Consider the following 11,198-nt stretch of genomic DNA (forward strand, 5'->3'; position numbering starts at 1 on the left):
CAGTCTGCGATGTCGTCTTCGGCCGGCCGGGCCGAATCCCTCCGAGCGTCCTGAGTGCCGGCCACCCTCTTCAGCGTCATCGGCTGCTCAGCCGCGATTGGCTGAGCCAAACTGTGCTCAGCCAATCGCGGCTGAGCTTCGGATGACACTGCAGAGGGCGGCCGGCACTCGGGAAGATCCGCTGGCCTCCCGAAGAAGACGTCACTGCTGAGGATCGGAGACCGTGGTCGGCACGTGACAGGTAATGTATAGCGCACCACACTTCCGGGTACATGGGTGGGGGTGGTGGGACACGGGGAAGGGGGCCATTCACAGACATAACATACATTACAAAGTTGTATAACTTTGTAATGTGTGTTATTCTGTCAATAATTCTTTACCGCCGCACTACCCCTTTAAAGGAGAAGTCGGGCAGGGGGCAACATATTAAACAATACTCACCTCACCCCGTGCCATTACAACACAGGACCCCCACCGGGCTCCTGAATCTCCTTCACAGCTGACTTCACGACCCAGTTGATGGACTGCCAGCTCGGTCAGTCTGTTGCCGGGACACCGCTGCAGTCACTGGCTGAGTGGACAATCCATCAACTGGGTCGGGCATTGACGTCCCGAGTCGTGACGTCATTGGAACTTGGGGGGAAATGCCTTGCGACGGGGGTCTTGAAGCCTGTGACACAGGGAGAGGTAAATAATGGTTGTTTATGTTTGCCGCTGCCAGCTGTGAAAGTTTTTCAAATCGCCAATCTTCTCCTTTAATAAACCAGTGAATGTGTAAAAGCATATACATTGAATATAGCTTATAAATAACATTTCCAGAAGATCCTATCATATCGTATATACTTACATGGTTTTAGAACAGTTCTAGGAAATGTTTATTGTTTTAATAGTGCCAGATGCTGGTATAATTAGGTAGATACATCAATAAAAGGCTGCAGGATGATGCATACATAATTATAGGAGTTTTGCTTTGTTACTGGTGTGTCTTTATGTTCTTATACAATGCCTGGATATTTTCCCATATTTATAAGAAATTACATAATTATGTGATTACAGAAATTCTACAATCTTACACAATTGCTCGTGCTTATGGCTCAGTGGTTTGGCGTAATTTATATTGGTGTGCAGTGCACTCTCATAGGCCAGTAGCGGAGGACACCTATATGATTATGAGACAAATATGCAAGGGTCTACTTAGAGTAACTGGGGCCCATGGCATACAACCAGTATCCCTCTTCCCTTTTATGATGCTAGGTACTGCCAGCCATGATATAAGAGTCTTGGTCTTGTTCCCCCTTATTCCCTTGTGCTTATCATGAATCCTGTGCTATTTCTCCCAATGGGACACAGATTTACTAGTCCCCTTTTTTCCCTATAGCAGACTCCGAGCCTGCCTTTGTGGTTTGTTTTATATAGATTTGTAATTTACTTCTATTAAAAAATCTCAAATCTCCCAGTACTTATCAGCTGCTGTATGTCCTGCAGGTAGTGGTGTATTCTTTTCAGTCTGACACAGTGCACTCTGCTGCCACCTCTGTTCCTGACATGAAATGTGCAAAGAAGAAAAGGTTTTCTATGGGGGTTGACTGTCACGGACAAATGTGGCAGCAGAGAGTACTGTGTCAGAATGAAATGAATACACCATTTCCTGGAGGACATGCAGCAGCTGATAAGTACTAGAAGACAGGAAATTTTTTATAAGGTTCAATTACAAATCTATATACGGTAACTTTCTGAAGGCAGTTGATTTGAAAGAAAAAAAAATGCCGGAATACCCCTTTAATACATTACCAGTGGTGAGGAAACAAGATAATGCTTTAATTTATAGTCTGGAATGTAACCGTGATAACAAATATGCAGGACAGATGGGCAAGAAAATGACCCAGACCTGGCTATGAGATGTGAGGAATATTGTACAGACACTGATAGATCAGCTAAATCCCTGCAATCAGTTCTCTGACATTAAGCTGATGAATCCAGAATTTGAGGGTGCTTTACACTTTTATTTTGTTGCCATTATTAAAACCAGTGTCAGGATTGATCATGGCATGAAATACATAAAAGTTTTTATTGCCTTTTGGCAATTTTTCTAGATGCTTATTTTCAGTCTTTTTAGATAGGAGCGCAGTACAAAATAACAATCCAAGAGACTAGTCAAACCAGGATAGCACATCAGGTCGGAATTATAAGTCAGAAAATGAGGCCAACAATCAGAATGCTGGGAAAGCTGAATATACAGAACACTTGTGAGGTTGTAAGACCAATCACAGGCGGCTTCTAGCAGGTTTATATAATGTGCTGGGATGCCAGAGCCACAACTGGTTGGCCTTGTGTCCCTGCTTGCTGATTGGCTCAGCCTCCCTGATAGCTTAAAGAGACTGACAGCAGGTTTATGCAGCCCTATCTTAGGGTAGCATAAGCTAGTGACAGAGAAGCTGAACAGAATGATGTATCACTTACTTTGTTCTGTGTAGCAGATCCAGAGATATCCGCCTGAATAGCTTGGACCATAAGTAGTCCTCTCCATTTTGTGCATGAGCCCAGTAGTCTTTGATATTCATGAGAAGCCCAAAACTCTGCCCACCAGCTGCTGATTGGCAGATATCTATCCATGCTGTGTATAGTCAGTCAATGATCAGGAGGTGTTGCAAGAGTAATGGCAGGAGGTGTTGTGGGAGAAGTTTTGTGACCCCTGACCTGACACTAATAGTGGGATTGGTTCTGGGCACAGCTCTTATGTATTCTTGCAGCATAGGCTGGTCTACAATATTACCCCCTCTAACCCAAAAGGGCTGTCGCAGCACCTGTAGTGCTGCAAGAAGGGACAATCCTCCCTTCGTTCCCTATCAGGTTTGTGCGGTGAGATCGCACAGCCCAGATGGTTGGTTGCTGTGACATCAGGAGGCTTCCCTAAAGCCTGGTGTCTCAGCTACGGTGGCTGATCAGGCTCAGCCGCCTAAGGCTGAGTCTGATCAGCTTTGCCTATTACAAGCATATTGTGTTGCATATTGCATAGCAATCAGGCAATTGCACAGTAAAGTCCCCATGTTGGAACAATAAGTTTAAGTGTAAAAAAAAAAGAAACACACATACACAAAAATATTAATAATAAAGTAAAAATCTTATATAATCCCCATAGCCCCAATACAATAATAAATGTTGGAATAAAAATTTTAAATACGACATGGAGAGAAAGGAGCGGCTGCAAATCTCACCTATGGCTGATACTAATGGTCCTGCAACCCCAATGTCACAAGACCAAACCCAAAATGCCCCACCAAAACCCAGCCAGCACCACCAGCGGGGAAGGCTGCCCCCAAACAACACAAGTATGAATATGGTATTGCACTCACCACCACTGCTGCAGACAGGATGGGAAAGACAAAAGGTACTGACATGTGAGCACAGGTATATCCTGACAATTTGGGTCATGTGGGTCTTATGAAGGGGAGTGCCAGCTGCTCAGAAAAGGGAGAACTATAAAATACGACATGGAGAAAAAGGAGTGGCTGCACATCCCACCTATGGCTGATACTAATTCCGCTAGGCCTATTTTAAAAACCAACGCCAGGATGTTGGTATATAATTTGATCAAACCATATTGCCCCGTGTACCACGTGCAGGTCCCCCTGTTCACACGGGTCCCTACGCTAACTCCACACTGTGTCGGTCAGTGACCTCCAACCCCGGAAGGGAGGCCATGGAATAGCCCTGCAACCCCAATGTCACAGGACCAAACCCAAAATGCCCCACCAAAACCCAGCCAGCACCTCTGGCGGGGAAGGCTGCCCCCAAACAACACAAGTATGAATATGGTATTGCACACACTGCTGCTGCAGACAGAATGGGAAAGACATAAGGTACTGACATGTGAGCACAGGCATATCCTGACAATTTGGGTCATGTGGGTCTTATGAAGGGGAGTGCCAGCTGCTCAGAAAAGGGAGAACTATAAAATACAACATGAAGAGAAAGGAGCGGCTGCACATCCCACCTATGGCTGACACTAATGCTGCTAGGCCTATTTTAAAAACCAACGCCAGGATTTTGGTAAATAATTTGATCAAACCCTATTGCTCCATGTACCATGTGCAGGTCCCTACGCTAACTCCACACTGTGTCGGTCAGCGACCGCCAATCCCGCAAAGCGTGCACATGCAGGGAAGGGAGGCCATGGAATGGCCCTGCAACCCCAATGTCACAGGACCAAACCCAAAATGCCCCACCAAAACAACAGGCTGCTGCACCCTGTGCTCACGTGTCAGTACCTTATGTTTTTCCCATTCTGTCTGCAGCAGCAGTGGTGAGTGCAATACCATATTCATACTTGTGTTGTTTGGGGGCAGCCTTCCTAGTGGTGGCGGCTGGGTTTTGGTGGGGCATTTTGGGTTTGGTCCTGTGACATTGGGGTTGCAGGGCCATAACATGGCCTCCCTTCCCTGCATGTGCACGTTTTGCGGGGTTGGCAGTCGCTGACCGACACAGTGTGGAGTTAGCGTAGGGACCCATGTGAACCAGGAGACCGGCACGTGGTACATGGGGCAATATGGTTTGATCAGATTATATACCAACATCCTGGTGTTGGTTTTTTTAAAATAGGCCAAGCAGTATTAGTATCAGCCATAGGTGTGATGTGCAGCCGCTCCTTTCTCTCTGTGTCATCTAAAAATTAAAAAGTACACATATTTAGTATCGCTGCGTGCATAATGACGCTTACAATAAAATTATTACATGATTAAACCTCAGAATCAGAAAGAAAAGGCATTGCATAACATAGCTACAACTAGAGATAAAGTGAGACCAGTTGCATTTAAAAAATGGGCTCTGGTCCTGAAGGCCGAAATCTGTCCAGTCCTAAAGGGTTTAATAGGGTTTGTCACTCGAATCAAGCACGCGAGCATTTGAAAATACTTGTCTCGAGTAAAGAGCATTTGAGTGAATTTTAGTACTCGCACATCTCTAATCATAATCTTTGGTGTCATTGCACACACAGGACCTATCATCAATAGGGTGTAGTAAATTGTATTTGTAAATGATCACATACAATAAAAGATTCTGGTGGCAAGTAATTGGCTCCACAGTCAACTACATACAGTATGGGGTCTTAAAGTGAATGTACTATCAAGTTTTTTACATGAATGGATCGGCGCTAGTGTGGGGATGCCAGTGCTGTGGTTCAGTTTTTTGAACCACCACCTGGTTCCTGTGCACAGCGCCGGTCTATTCATGTCAGTTTGTTGGACTATGGAGTGTTCGTTTTTATATCAATTTGGATTGGAACCTTGGACTAGAGCTGGACATCCATCATTTCTGATTCCCCGGCACCGGCCCAGTATGAAGCACTGGAGGCAGACCTGCCGGCCTCCAATGACGATCTCCTCTCCCCTCTGTGACACGGTTCCATTAGAATCAGTAAAGCCGCATCACAGAGGAGAGATTGTCACACTGGGGGCCAAGGGGTCTGCCACCAATGCTCACTGCCAAGCCGTATTGAAGCCACAATCTGAGCTCTACGGCTGTGGCTTACCCCTTCCCTCCCCATTGAAAATACTGGATTGCCTAGCCTTGCCGAACATGCCTATGTGTGGGGAGGACAAGAGTGATAACTAATGGCTGAACAAACGTTCAATTGTCGCTTATTGAAGGTGTATGAACACCTTTAATATTGTGTCTGAGGCCACCTGAAGATTCTATGGAAATAAGGTGAGCCAGTTTAAACCTAGAGTTGATCACTAAAGATAAGCGCAACTCGACCATGCTCGAGTCCAATCGTTTGGCATTTCAATACCCATGGATGAAGAAGTTGGATGCAGCCCTAGGCTTCTTTCAACTTCTTCAGCCAAACAATCGGACCCGAGCATGCTAATCTCTGAAGATTATGTTATATGTAAGGGTCCTATTACACAGAGCGATTTTTAATGATAAACGATCCCAAACAATCATTCACCATATTACACAGAACGATAGTGGTTAGTTACGATCCTTATTGCGATCGTTATTATGATCGTTTACTCCATCTGATCCCAGCAAAACAATAAACAATGCGCAATTACACTGAACGATTAGCGAAAAAATGTGGAGCCTAAATTTTAGATTTAGACCGAAATCAACGACATACGAACGATTTTTCGATTGTTACCTGCAATTACACAGAACGATTGTCGTTTCAATTCAAACGATTTAACGATTTTTCGCACGATAAACGTCCCGTGTAATAGGGCCCTAACTTATGTACAGCAGTGTCTCCGACGCATTGCTTCATAATCTCTAGCATCCCAGTTCCATTTACTTTCAGATATCCAGTATCTTTGTTGCCGTTCCTACAAGGGAAGAGGAAGCTGATAACATCTGCAATAACATGTTACTGTCCCATTACTCCTGATAACCTAGTACGGTAGGAAATGCGCGGCTAAAGGTATAGAGCCGGCAAGATAAAAGTCTTCCAGGAGTCTATGTTGACAAATTTTTCGATGTGATCTGTTTTGCTGACATTCCTTAGTAAGTTCTTAACACCGAAACATTGTGCTCTGGGTGTAGTTTAGCTTCCAATTCACAGTTCTGTGCATTTTCTTTAACTTCCCGCCACTGTCTGTATTGTTCCACATTTTCCAAAGTATGTGACCCATAGATATTTTAGCCACTTTGTTGTAGGTGAGAGCTGCACATGTTATCATTTCTTCTGACCCTTGACTTCAGTGGCCTAAACGCGCTAATGTCTGTTTGTTAGCATCAAATTATTGTTGACACAATATGACATTCCCCAGGTTCTCCTAGGTCCGCTTTCATCTCATTTACTCACTGTGTGTTAAGGAATTCACATGAGATAGATTTTGTGTTACCGCCATAACAATGCATGGAGGGATTTGGAAGTTTTTAATGACCTTCCTAATACAGACCACCTGCAAACATCATAGAATATTATATATAATATAGGTATAAGGTAATAGGTCTTTAAGACGACCACCCAAAATTTGGAAAAAATTTTCCTAACAGGGTGGTGCTTCGAAAGAATATACACAATGGGGGAGATTTATCAAACATGGTGTAAAGTGAAACTGGCTCAGTTGCCCCTAGCAACCAATCAGATTCCACCATTTATTTTCCAAAGCGTCTGTGAGGAATGAAAGGTGGAATCTGATTGGTTGCTAGGGGCAACTGAGCCAGTTTCACTTTACACCATGTTTGATAAATCCCCCCCAATGTATGTAAACTAAAAATTTGTTTTGAAAATGTAGTCTAGATCCAGGGATCTTGTCTTTTAGAGAACCTTTGTTAATTCTAAGGCTACCCTACTGTTTATAGTGAGCGGCATATATAAAAACTCCTTAAGGGTACAAACCCACACACCGTATACACAGCAGACACGCAGAAAAAACGCAGCAGATTTGAAGCAGATTTGGTGGTGCAGATTTGATGCTGTGTCCAGTTATTTAGATCTAATCTGCTGCGTATTTGCTGCGTGTTTGTTGCGTGTTTGTTGCGTATTTGCTGCGTATCGCAGCAGTAAATAAGCTGCATATACGGTGTGTGGGTTTGTACCCTAAAGGGGTATTCCAGGAAATATGAACTTGGAGATTGCAGGAGGTCTGACCCACAGCTCTATTTATTCCTATGGAGCCGGCAAAAAGAACGGAGTACGCTAGGAGGGTGCTTTCCGGGGCTCCATAGAAATGAATAGAGCCGCGGGTCACGTGCCGGAGGGTTCATTTTTCCCTGAAAAACCCTTAGTCTATGTGCACATTGCGTATATGACCAGCCGTTCCTTGACCCAGCTGGGTCACGGAACGGCCGGTCTCTGAAAAGATCAGATCATTCTAGCCGGTACTGCAGTACCGGACGGATGATCTTTCCGCCCGCAGTGTTCTGATGTGAGTGCATCAGCGCGCGCCCGCGTCAGAACTCCCCACAGCACACTATAGAGCATGGGGCCGGAGCCGCTCGCTTCATTGTGTGAACTGACAGGTCTTTCTGCAGCCGCAATTCACTGAATTGCGGCCACAGAAAACTGACATGTCAATTCTTTGCGGCGCCGCATGGGATCGTATAGCGTATACACTCTGGCCGGGATCCCATAGAAGATAAGGCAGTGTTCCACACCGCACACAGTACGGCCGTTGTTGCAGATGGCCGTACTTTTGCGCTGTGTGAGCATAGCCTAAGGCTATGCTCACATGTACAAACAACAGCCGTTGTTTAGCGCTACCTACGGCAAGAATTAATGATCATGAACAATAATTACAACCGTAGGTAGCGTTCAACAACGGCCATTGTTTGTACAACATGTGAACATAGACTATAGGTGGATTCTGCTCAAAATTCCTTCTGGTGTCCTCCTACATCATCTTTGGGTCCCATCTGAGTGATCCCACCCTCACTCCCCAGAGAAGTCGCTGGCCGCAGCTCTGTCCCATTGTGGCTGACCAGGCTGTCACTGCCGCACGAGTCCGTTTTACAAGTGGCGGCAGGATTGCTCAGCTGAGACCCTAAGACTATGCAGGCGAATACCAGCTACTGTCAGTTACTTATATAGATTTGTCATTTGATACTGTTTACAAATCTCCAGTCTTCCAGTACTTATCAGCTGATGTATGTCCTGCAGGAAGTGGTGTATTCAGTGCTCTCTGGCATATACAGTGCTCTCTGCTGCCTCCTCTGTCCATGTCAGGAACTGTCCAGAGCAGCAGCAAATCCCCTTAGAAAAATTCTTTCTTTTTGTTTTTCTGGAGTACCTCTTCAATATAATTGTCCAACTAAAATAGATCCCTTTATAAATCAGAGTAACTATGATGGCAGTAGGAATATAATTTTCACTAATTCCTTATATTGCCCCAAGAATTAAAAGTTCTAGAGAATAATTTAATAGAAATATGAGTCAGGTTACACATTCTACCTAGGGTTATATGAGATTAGAAAAACATGGCTGCTTACTTCCAGAAATTGTACCATGGGTTTAGTAGATTTGCAACTGTAATTAGAACTTTTCTTATACTTTACTTATCTTTTACTTTTATATTTTTGTTTTCGAGAGGGTGCAACGTGGCCTAAGCTAGCAACAGACACAACAAATATCATTATACTTCCAAACTATTTTACAGTCATTATAGATAATTGTTACGTCTATGATACTGAAAACTTTCCAGATGATTCATTGGTCCAAGAGAAAAATTGTTCCGTCCAGATGAGCGGCCCAAGCTTCGTGTCTATGGCCAACTTAAGCAGAGCAACAGGCAATTGGGATTTATTGGCATTGGTATATAATAGTATTTCCCACTTATAAAAAGATTTTTGTAATAAATATAGCACGGGGCAGGAGCCGCGCTTCTTAGGGCGTCCACTCTGATGGTTCCCTGAGCGAGCAGGGGTAGACTGGTGCACCATACTCAGGGTCTAACAGGGTTAACTGCTCCTGTACAGAGGCGTGCATCCCACCCTATTTTTGACCTACTTGCTATATGACTGATTGTGCATCTACTGTCTTGCTTTGTTGCATCTGTATGTACTATCGCAACCGTATCATCATTTTGTTGGCCTATTTTGTGTATAGTCTTTTGGTGGTTGGTTGTGCTGTGAAGGTGAGGACTAGAGATGAGCGGACCGCCGGACTTTTGGTCCGACGGCATCTGCGCTCTCTCATTATGCCTGAGATCCCGGCCGCATAGTTGCGATCCCGCAAATATGCGGCAAGGATATTCCAGGGAATTCAACATCAATTTCCTGGAATATCCTGGCGGCATATTCCCGGGAGCGCAACTATACGGCCGGGATCTCAGGCATAATGGGAGAGCGAACTGCTTTCGGACCAAAAGTCCAAACAGTTCGCTCATTTCTAGTGAGCACATACGTTTTTAAGTACTGTATTTTCCGGCATATAAGACTACTTTTTAACCCCGAAAAATCTTCTTAGAAGTCGGGGGTCGTCTTATAAGCCAGCATGGTTGCCCCATACGATGGGGGAGCTAAAAAATGGCCGCATCCACACCGTATGGGGCAACCACTCTAAAGAAAAAACAAAAAAACTTTTAACTCACCGGGGGCCTGTTCCTGGCCTCCACGCGTCTCCCGGCCCTTTCCCGGAGCAGGCGGTGTGACGTACACTTACTGCACCGGGAACCCCGAAGCTCTCCTGAGCAGCCGAGCGTCTTATCGGAGGAGCTCGGAGATGCTCGGCTGCTGGGAGAGCTTTGGGAGAATGACAAAGGCTCTGGAAGTCCCCGAAGACTCTGTCATTCTTCCGGAAGCCGAACATCTCCAAGCTCCTCCGATAAGACGCTCGGCTGCTCGGGAGAGCTTCAGGGGTCCCAGGCGCAGTCAGTTTATGTCACACTACCTGCGCCGGGAAAGGGCCAGAAGACGCGCGGAGGTAGGGAACAGGCCCCAGGTGAGTTAACTGTTTGTACTTTTTTTTACTTAGCTGCCAGTAACCCCTGCCTGACCGCCGCAAAGGTTAACATTTTCCGGCGTATAAGGTGAACGCCTGACAATCTTCTTAGAAGTCAGGGGTCGTCTTATACGCCCAGTCGCCTTATACGGCGGAAAATACGGTATATTTAATAAAAGTTACACTTTAGCGAGATACCAATCTGTGAATATTACGTCTTTTTCCTGGTATACTGTTTTGATTGTATTTATTGATTTGTAATAAACATTTGCAATGGATGTGGTGTGAGAAGTCAATATAAGATGTAAAAATGTCCGTCTTGTAATGTATCCGTTATCCGTAGAGTTCTCCACGCTGAATGAAATAGCGTTTTATTTCTTTTTCTTTTGTGCACTGAACCTGGAAGCCCTGCAATACCAGGTCAATGTCTGGAGAGGACAGAGCAAGCTCTTTTTCCATCTCCCTTTTCCAAAAATTCCATTTAATATATGGTCCTCAGATAGGGGATGTATCAGATATTAAACTGATAAGAACAGATACTACACTTGATCTTAGCCAAAAGGCCGAGAAGCGATATATCCTTGCATTTCTGCCTTTCTCATGTGTCTTATAGATGTATACTCACCTGCTGTAATACTTCACCACTTCCAGGTTTCATGGTCACCATTACTTATACCTTCATCCTCTGCGCTGTCTTCATAGCTTAAACCTTATACTAATGAGGCGGTTTGGTGCACTGGGGGCCGGACTACCACCATCCGTGCACCACCCCGCCTCTTCTAATGAATATTGGGGCATCGCTCTACGGTGATGTCACTTT

The 11,198-nt window shown here is 44.9% G+C and overlaps 1 non-coding gene across 1 annotated transcript; it reads right to left on the reverse strand.

Moving 5' to 3' along the window:
* Positions 1-10,761: 10,761 nt before the first annotated feature.
* Positions 10,762-10,953, reverse strand: LOC138787640 (U2 spliceosomal RNA). Its single transcript, XR_011362405.1, has one exon. It is a non-coding gene; the product is annotated as a U2 spliceosomal RNA (small nuclear RNA).
* Between the last annotated feature and the right edge of the window lie 245 nt (positions 10,954-11,198).

This window comes from Dendropsophus ebraccatus, chromosome 3, assembly GCF_027789765.1.
Source record: "Dendropsophus ebraccatus isolate aDenEbr1 chromosome 3, aDenEbr1.pat, whole genome shotgun sequence".
Taxonomy (NCBI): Eukaryota; Metazoa; Chordata; class Amphibia; order Anura; family Hylidae; genus Dendropsophus; species Dendropsophus ebraccatus.